Here is a 10,559-nt window from a genome sequence, read left to right on the forward strand (position 1 = left end):
GCAATGAATGCAAACTACAAGAAAAGAAATCCCACCTCAGCATTAGGAAGAACAACCAGACAGTAAGAGCTGTTTGACAGTGGAAGACACTCCCTTGGAGCGTGGTAGAGTCTCCTTCTTTGGAGGCTTTTAAACAGCAGCTGGATGGCCATCTGTTGGCGATGCTTTGATTATGAATTGCTGCATGACAGGGGACTGGACTGGATAGCCCTGAGGTCCCTCCAGCTCTATGATTCTATGATGATCTTCACAAGAGGCCCTTCTTTCAGTCCCATCACCTTCATTTGGTGAACAATACAAGACATGGCCTTCTCTGTGGCTACCCCTAATTTCTTTCACTCCTTCCCTGCTGAAACTAGAATGGATCCCCATTTCTTGTCCATCTGATGACACATGAAGACTCTTTTATTCCAACAGGTTTTTAGAACTAAAGGCCTTTTAAAAAAGACTTTTAAGATAGTGTTATATTATTTTTAAACTGCCTGTCCTTAACTGCTTTTTTAACCATACTTACATTCATGCTTTAAATTGTTTTGATATTAACTGCATCCATGCTGCAGAAATAATCTAGTCTGATGCCAGAACTGGTGCCTCAACAAATGGCAATTTCCAGAATTCCATAGCATTGATCCATGGCAGTTGAAGTGTTGTCAGGCTGGATTATTTCGGTAGTGTGGATGCAACCATTGTTAATAGTCTTCTGTTTTAATGTTAAATTATTTTATGTTTTTAACTACAGTGAGCCCTTGGTATCTACTTTGGTTTAGCTCCCTGTGGATACCAAAATCCATGGATACTCAAGTCCCATTATATACAACAACATAATAAAATGGTGTCCCTTACATAAAATGGTAAAACCAAAGTCTGTGTTTTGGAATTTATATATTTTAAAAATATTTTCCAGCTGCCGATGATTGAATCCATGGATACAGAATCTGTGGATACAGAGAGCCAACTGTGTATTGTAACAATTTTAATTTTTATGGTTCGCATTCATGGAGGAAAAGGCAGGTTATAAGTGAAACAAAACAACAATAACCGATGTAGTCCAAGATATCTGGAGAGTATCAGATAAAGAGAGAGCAATGTTGCATAATGGTTTGAGCATTGGACTACGTTTCTATTATTATTATTATTATTAACTTTTATTTATAAGGTGCTGTAAATTTACACAGCGCTGTATATACAATCTTTTTAATTGGACGGTTCCCTGCCCTCAAGCTTAAAAATCTAAAAAGACACGACACAAAAGGAGAAGGGAATGGTGGTGGGGAAGGGGATGATGGCCAACAGTTCTTCTCTGCCTCCGAGGCCTGGATCAGGGGAGATGGACTGGAGGGAGGGCTTGGCTTCTTAATGGATGGTTAATCTTCTTCCAGGGAGGCCTATTGGAGCTAGCCTGCCTCTCTAGTAGGACAATACTGTACATAGAAAATACATAGCAATACAGGAAATGATTCAATAAAACAGGCTACAAGAAAACATCAAATAGCAAGAAATCAGGATTTGATTCCTTACTCAGCCATGGAAATCCACTGGACGACCTTAGGCACGTCACACACTCTCAGCCCAAGAAAACCCTATTATAGGTTCACTTTAGGGTCACTGTAAGTTAGAAGAGACTTGAGGCACAAAATAACAACAACCACCAGATCATGAAAGTCAGCACTAACTGTATTCTTGACCAATCATCTGTGGCTGAAAATATTTGCACTATAAATAATTACCTGTTTTATTCTAAAACAAAAATGAAACAATCAAAGTATTCCTAAATATATCAAATCGGATGTTTTCTAGCCACCTAATCAGCCAAATCAGCTGCAGGCTCTGCTTTGCAGAGATTATGACAGTGTACAGTAGTTTCAAAATACTAGGTGGCGTGGATGAACCATCTCAGCAGGAAATATATCCAGGGTAGCCGTGTTTTGGCCATATAACAAGGTACAATAACATCCAAATCTCACAAAACAAAACCTTTATGAATTCACAAAATACATGTCCTTTCAAAGCTCCATTGGCTTCATCATCAGGCAAAGGTGTTTAAAATCGTTGTTGTTGTGTGCCTTCAAGTTGTTTCCAATTTATGGCACCCCTAAGGGATTTTCTTGGCAAGTTTCTCAGGGGGTTTGCCATTGCCATCCCCTGAGGCTGAGAGAGTGTGACGTGCCCAGGGTCATCCAGTAGGTTTCATGGCCAAGCAAGGATTCAAATCTTGGTCTCCATTGTCACAGTTTAACTCTTAAATCACTACAACATACTGGCTCTCACATTAAAAATCATATGGAGGAGGATGACAGTGTTAGTCACAGCCAGGTCTACATTTTGTCAAGAGGGCATGGAGGGATATCTATGAAGGCAGGCCACTCCTTCTGGCATGTATTTTGTGCATTTTGGTACAATATGTATTTTGTGCATATTTGTATGACATGTATTTTGTGCATTTTTCTTGGCCCTATAACGATATTACTGTTTTGTGGATTTTGGATGTCATTGTAACATCTGAGTGGGAGAGATTCAAGAAGGCCCACGTTAGGGCCATTTGTGGAAGGAGAAATGAAACGTCAAGTGTCTATTTTGGGCTCTTGCTGTAACTGCGACTGGTGAGAAAACAGGAAACTCAACTACAGCTGCTCTGAGACTGCATGGGACTTTGCCAGGAACTGTCAAGCGTAGAATCATAAGGCAAGAAGAAACCCCAAGGGCCATCCAGTCCAACCCCCTGCCATGCAGGAACTCACAATCAAAGCACCCCAAGAGATGGCCATCCAGCCTCTGTTTAAAGACCTCCAAAGAAGGAGACTCCACCACCCTCCAAGGCAGTGTGTTCTACTCACAGACAACTCTCAATGTCAGGATGTTCCTCCTAATGTTTAGGTGGAATCTCTTTCTCTGCAGTTTGCATCCATTGCTCCAGGTCCTATTCTCTGGAGCAGCAGAAAACACACTTCCTCCATCCTCCACACAAAACTCCTTCAAATATTTACACAGGGCTAAAGCTTATGCTACAGTGGCAAAGCACCAGACAAGAGGGGGTTGGTGAAGCAGTGTGACATATCCTACATTTCAGCCTTCTGTCCAGGATGAATCCCCAAATGTCCTCCCTTTTGAGCATGAGCAAGAAGCATGGCTTTATCTTTCTATGAGTGTTCTTAGCTTTTATTAGAGAGCCAGCCAGTGGCACAGAGGCTTGAGCACTGGATTAAGACTCTGGAGACCAGGGTTCAAATCCCAGCTCAGCCATGGAAACCCACTGGGTGACCTTGGGCAAGTCACACTCTCTCAGCTTCAGAGGAAGGCAATAGCAAAACCCCTCTGAACAAATCTTGCCAAGAAAAACCCAGGATAAGTTCAACACTTTAGGGTGGCCATACGTCAGAAACAACTTGAAGGCACACAATAAAAACAATGCTTTTATGTGGTCATGTCTTACAATTTTCTGTAATGTCCTACATTTTTCGGTGCCTTGTCCTCCTCTGCGGTGAGGACATTTGGTCACCGCAGGGGGGCTTTCAGGCCACCAATTCTCTGGTGGATCAAGGAGATTGATGATTTGCTGGATGATCTCTCTAGCAATGACAGACAGGCAGAATTTGACAAGCAAAGGCCAGCATCCTGTTAGTCCCCACTGCCATCTGTTGCTGGATGGTGGTGGGTCAATGCATCGGTAAAACCCCACGGATTCAATGGGTTTGGTCTCATTGGAATTAACAAGAAGATTCAGGCCAAGATCAAGACCAAACCCATTTGGAGATGAAAGCTCAGCCGGCTTTGCTCCCCAGATCCAAAAAGGGGAACACTCGGTCCAGGAAACTCTCTGGTTGCATTCATACTGCACAGATAATCCAGTTTGACACCACTTTAACTGCAGAAACAATCTGGTTTGACACATCTCTAACTGCCACTGGCTCCATGCTTATGAAATTCTGGGAAGTGGAGTGTGTAGTGGCACCACAGCCACATACAACATGCTGACTTTGATGCCCCAACAAACTCCAATTCCCAGAATTCCACAACCATGGCAGTTAAAGCAGTGTCAAACCCGATTATTTTTCCACCCTAAAAGAAGAGGACCAGCCAGATTAAGATCCAAAACACACTGCACAAATGATCCAATTTGAGACTTCAACTGCCCTGGCTCAGTGCAAGGGAATCCTGGGAACTGTAGTTTATTGTGGCACCAGAACTCTCCCTGACAAAGAAGGCTAAATGTTGTATCACAAAACTACAGCTCCCAGGATTCCCTAGCACTGAGCCAGGGCAGTTAAAGTGGTCTCAAACTGGATTATTTCTGCAGGACCTAAATGTGGCAAAGTGGTTTAAGCAATGGACTAGTAGGACTCTGGTAGACCCGGGTTTGAATTCTGGCCCAGCTATGGGAACCCACTGGGTGACTTGGGCAAGTCACACTCTCTCAGCCTCAGAGGATAGTCATGACAAAAAAGCTTTCTGAACAAACCTAACCAAGAAAGCCCCAGGATAGGATAGGGTCACCACAATTCAGAAATGACCTGAAGGCACACTACACACAACACCACAAAACACACCACAACACAACACATACCGCCTGCCTGCCAAGGAGAGGCAACTGTGCTCTTTAAGGGATTTTGTTTTATCTTTTTAAAATGTTTTATCATTTATGAAATGTATTTTATTCTTTTCATAGCCATCTGTTTTAACATTGTAATAATTTAAATTCCTTATGAACACATCTCTTTTCTGTATTGTTTAACTGTATTGTTCTTTTAATATTGGGAACCTGTTCTGAGTCTCAGTTCTGGGAAAAGAGCGGGATACTACTACTATTACTACTACTACTAATAATAATAATACAGTATATAATAATAGTAGTAATATATAATGTTAATATATAATAATAATATAGTAATATATAATAATAGTAATTATATATATAATATTAGTTTATAATAATAGTGATGTGTAACAATATATAATAACATTATTATTATCATTATTATTATATCCTGATTGGCTGCGGATGCAGGATACTACTACTACTACTACTAAAATATAATAATATATAATAATAATGTATAATTATTATTAATAATAATAATAATAATTTTTATTTATAGACCGCTTATAAATAAATTTATATTTATTATTAATAGTAATGTACAACAAAAGTAATTATATATATATATATATATATATATAATGTTAATATATAATAATAGTTATAATATATTAACATATAATAATATAGATATGTAACAATATATAATAAAATACTATATAATAATACTATATAATATTAATATAATAATAATATACAATAATAGTAATTACATATAGTTAATATATAATAACAGTGATATGTAAGAATATATAATAATATAATATAATAATATATAATAATACTATATAATGCTAGCAATTATATATATATATATAATATTAATATATAATAAAATATGTAACAATATATAATAATATAATGTAATAATAATATATAATTGTAATAATATATAATATGAATATATAATAGTAATAGTACTATATAAAAGTAGTAATTATATCTATATTAATATATAGATATAGATATGTAACAATATATAATAATAATAGTAATATATAATACTAGTGATGTTATAAATATATAATATTAATATGTAATTATATAGATATGTAAAAATATAATAATAATATTATTATATTTATAAAATTATATATTATATAATATTATATTATAATTCTAATGTTAAATAATACTATAATTATTATAATATTAAATTATTATTATTATTATTATTATTATTATTATTATTATTATTTGGACTACAGCTCCCAGAATCCCAGACTATTGGCCAAGATGGCTGAGGCTTCTGGGAGCTGAAGTGCAAAGTCTCTTAGAGGACCCAATGTGGAGACCACTGAGATGGACCAGCCCCCCCTCCCAGCCAAGGCATCCCCATCGGGAAGGATCAGGTCCAGGGAAGATGGGCATCATCCTGCCAGTCAGCGCATGGGCGGGGGCGGGAGGAAAGGCCCAGGGCCACCTTTGGGGGAGAAAGGGGACCCTAGCCAGGGGGGAGTACCTAAAGGACAAGGACGCCGCCGCCGCCGCCGCCTCCGCGCCTGGCAGCCTCGCAGAGAGAGGAAGGAGAACCGGAGGCACCCATTGCTGCCTCAAAGAATCCAGCAGGGACAGCAACCTGCCAGGTCGGCTGGGATTGGCCGGGAAACACCGTTCTCTGATTCCTGATTGGCTGCGGATGCGCTCATCACCCCCGCCGGTGAGAATAAAGCACCAATCGCCAGGGGACTAGTGAGGAGATTACCGCACTGCACTCTAATAGGGCCGCCGCCATTACACTCTAACGGCTCCTGCCTCCTGGTGCATCCTGGGAGTTGTAGTATTCAACTATATAGCCCTTAGTTTATAGAATCAGTATGTAGGGAGAAGATCTCAGACTCACTGAAAGAAAGGCATTGGCAGCATGAGCTTTTGTAGACTTAAATCTACTTCCTCAGATGCATTTGAGGACTATAGTTATGTGCAGAGAGAGCTTATGTAGCCCCTTTGATTTAGACTCACTGAGAGAAAGAAGATGGCAGCATGAATTGTTGTCCAGTGTTTATTTTAACTTTGTTGTTTGCTATATTTTATCCTATTTTATTTTTAATTGATTGTATGTACAGCTCTGTGAAAAATTTACAGCGCTTTATATATAAAGCTTAATAACAACAACAACAACAACAACAACAACATGAGCCTTCCTAGGCTAAAATCTACTTCCTCAGATGCATGTGGATACAGAGGAAGTAGCCACGATCGTGGGAAGGACTTGTCAGACGACGTTGAGCAGATCCTGTCATTAACCCGTCCGAAAAGCGCAATTGACATTGATTGCACAAAAGACTTACAAATGATGCTGCGGAGATCCAGCCATTAACCCGTCATTAAAGCCACATTGGCCAGCATTTTGCAATAACAAAATGACCACCAACAGCAGGCATTAATGAAGTCAAGGGGGACAGGCAGGTGGCCCAGCTGCCATTCAGATTTGGAAACAGAACGGAAACTGCCTTGGGGTGTGTTTCCCACAGAATAAATACACAGTTTTACATCAAGGTAGCTAGCTCCATTGCGTTGTCTCCCCACTCTTGCCCCATCATTCCTACAGTCACAACTCTGTGTCCTCACATTCTTTATCCCCAGATTCCAACATCCAGGGCTTGAAAATGTTCAGAAAATGTAAAGTTCAAAAAGCAAGACTTGATTTTGCCATTTTAAAAAAGAGACACTGTTTTACTACGCCATTGTTTTTAATGGGACATGAGAATCCATGCGTTTTGGTTTCCAAAGCGGGACCTGGGACCAAACCCCAGCAGATACCAATTTCTGAAAGTAAGTGTCAGTACTTGAGCCTTCAGGAAAGGTTTTTTCCCACCTCATCATTAGGAAGAACTTTCTGACAGTAAGAGCTGATCGACAGTTAATCTGCCATTAAGTAGATTGGCCATAGGATAGCCATGGTACCTTTATCCTGATGTGTGGGACTGTGGTGAGAAAAATGCACTCCTCCCAAGCAAATAACATGTTCAAAAGCATTTTTTTGTAGTTTCCCTCAACTCACTTTGACCTATGGCAAACCTATGAGTGAGTAGCCTCCAAGGCACCCCATAGAATCATAGAGTTGGAAGAGATCCCAAGGGCCATCCAGTCCAACCCCATTCTGCCATGCAGGAAATCCAAATTAAAGCATCCCCGACAGATGTCCATCCAGCCTCTGCTTAAAGACCTCCAAGGAAGGAGACTCCACTACACTCCGAGGAAGGAGTATCTTCCACTGTCAAACAGCCCTTACTCTCAGGAAGTTCCTCCTAATGTTGAGGTGCAATCTCTTTTCCTGGAGCTTGCATCCATTGTTCCGGGTCCTGTTCTCTGGAGCATCAGAAAACAAGCTTGCTCCCTCCTCAATATGACATCCCTTCAAATATTTAAACAGGGCTATCATATCACCTCTTAACCATCTCTTCTCCAGTCTAAACATCCCCAGCTTCCTAAGTCGTTGCTCATAGGGCATGGTTTCCAGACCCTTCACCATTTTAGTCACCCTCCTCTGGACACGCTAGAGTTTCTCAATGTCCTTTTTGAATTGTGGTGCCAAGAACTGGACACAGTATTCCAGGTGAGGCCTGACCAAAGCAGAACAGAGTGGTACTATACTTCTGTTGATGCAGCCTATAATTGCATTGGCCTTTTTAGCTGCCGCATCACACTGTTGACTCATGTTCAACTTGTGGTCTACTTGGACTCCAAGATCCCTTTCACATGTAGTTTCATTCAGCCAGGTGTCCCCCATCCTATATCTGTGCATTTCATTCTTCTGCCCTAAGTGCTGTATTTTACTTTTCTCTGTGTTGAAATTCATTTTGTTAGCTTTGGCCCAGCTTTCTAATCTAACCAGCAGTTCTGCTCAAGTCCTATGAACTCAAGCTGCAACTTCTTTGACTGAGTCTATCCACTTGAAATGCAGTCTTCCTCTTTTCCTATGGCCTCCCACCTTACTAAGTATTATTATTATTATTATTATTATTATTATTATTATTATTATTTCTATAGCGCTGTAAATGTACACAGCACTGTACATACAGATAATCAGTCAATAAAAATATCAATAAAAATAAGCATTATCGTCTTTCCTAATGAGCCATGTTGTTTCATTATATGGCCAAAGTATAATAGTCCCAGTTTCATCATTTCAGATGCCAGGGAGAGTTCAACCTTGATTTGCACTATTTGCGTTCTCTTTTTAGAAGTCCATGGTATCCTTAGAACTCTCTTCCAGCAGCAAACTAAAAATGAATTCTCTCCCTGTCAGCTTTCTTCACTGTCCAGCTTTCACAACCATACATAGAAATCAGTATTATAGCTTGCATGGTCCTGATTTTGGGTGTTCATTCAATGATCTCTCTTAGTACTTGAGAATCTTACCTAGTCCTTCACAGTTGTCCTTCCAAGTCCTAGTCTTCTTCTGATTTTTTGACTACAGTCACCATTTTGATTTATGACTGAGCCAAGGTAAAGTCTTTGATTATGTCACTGTCTTCACCATCCATTTTAAAGTTATATATCATCTGTGTTCATTGTTTTTCGTTTCTTATTGTTCAACTGTAACCCTGCCTTTGCACTTTCTTCCTTGACTTTCTTCAGTTGTTGTTCCATGTCTTTGCTATTTTCTCCAAGTAATACTGTGTCATCTACATATCTTACATGGTTGATGTTTCTTCCTCCACCTTTTCTACATCCTTCCTCCAGGTGTAATCCACCTTTTTGTATGACATGTTCTGCACTTATGTTACAGAATAATAAAATGCAGCCTTTTCTTAACCACTTATCAATTGGAATCCTAACAGTGGCCTCTTGTTCTGAATATACCTGATGTATGTGATGCTCTTCCTCCATGATTTAATGAGGCCACATTCCTACAACTATAAAAATAACTAGAAAGTTATACCACAGAAGGAGTGATTTTATCCTTACTTAAGTTGCAGTCATCATTTAAGTTAATTTAGCCTTGATGCTTGCAATTTTTTAAAAAATAAATGACTAGTAGGACTTAACATCCAAGAACTGGAAACTGATGCCTACTGTGTAAGAGTAAGAAATACTTATGTAAACCTCCTTGGTTGCCAACATCCTAATAATAATTAATAATAATAATTTGTTTTATTTATATACCGTTATTCCAAAGATCATAGCGGTGAACAGCAAGTAAGCTAATTAGCAAGTAAGCTAATTTGCCCCCAACAGTCTGGGTACTCATTTTAGCAACCTCGGAAGGATGCAAGCCTGAGTCAAGCTTGGGCCCTTTTGCTGGTCTTGAACTCACAACCTTGTGGTTTTGAGTGAATGGCTGCAGTACAGGCATTTACCCACTGCACCACCAGGGCTCCTTCCACCAGGGCTCCTAAGTATAACATCCTCTACATTTCTATACAAATGGCCATGATACTTCATTGGGCTTGGAGGTATCTGGTGAGTAGATGCTTCCTGGCAAGTATTTTATGTCACATCCAACACAAATAATGTCCCTTCAAAGATCTGAGATACTCCATCTTACGACAGACACTGGAGGGAAACAGATAGGAACTTTACATAAATAAGCATTATCAGATACTACCATCAATATACTTACCGTACCTGCTCAGCATTACCACACTGTGTCAGCATGCTAGCTGTCTTGTCCTATTTAATTTTTGTAAATCTCCTCACGTTTACGGAAGGCCTAATCTGCTTTACAGATGGGGAATCATGAGTACTAAACTAGCTCCTCAAAAGCACTTAGGAAGTGTGACAGATCAAATGATTTTGTTTCCCCAAACCTTTGACAGCCTAGCATAGTGGATCATCATTTTCCACTCTGTAGTAGGGTCATTTAGCAACTGGAAAATATCATAATGTGCTTGATGAACTCATTCATCCCCAGAAGGCAGACTCGTTCTTTACTTTTTCAGAAGATGTTTTAGGGTGAACTGACAAAAATATTTTCAAAATATGAAACTCAGATTTTATTTAGAATTTATTTGGAATG

The 10,559-nt window shown here is 39.4% G+C and overlaps 1 protein-coding gene across 2 annotated transcripts in view; it reads right to left on the reverse strand.

Annotated features, from left to right (window-relative positions):
* RPS6KL1 (ribosomal protein S6 kinase like 1) overlaps positions 1–6,164 on the reverse strand; it is a 28,859-nt gene extending 22,695 nt beyond the window's left edge. For both annotated transcript variants that reach the window (XM_042451048.1, XM_042451038.1), the window contains exon 1: positions 6,057–6,164. The gene's annotated coding sequence lies outside the window, so the exon portion shown is untranslated. The remainder of the gene's footprint in view (positions 1–6,056) is intronic.
* Positions 6,165–10,559: the final 4,395 nt, after the last annotated feature.

This window comes from Sceloporus undulatus, chromosome 1 (genome assembly GCF_019175285.1).
Source record: "Sceloporus undulatus isolate JIND9_A2432 ecotype Alabama chromosome 1, SceUnd_v1.1, whole genome shotgun sequence".
In the NCBI taxonomy this organism is placed as follows: Eukaryota; Metazoa; Chordata; class Lepidosauria; order Squamata; family Phrynosomatidae; genus Sceloporus; species Sceloporus undulatus.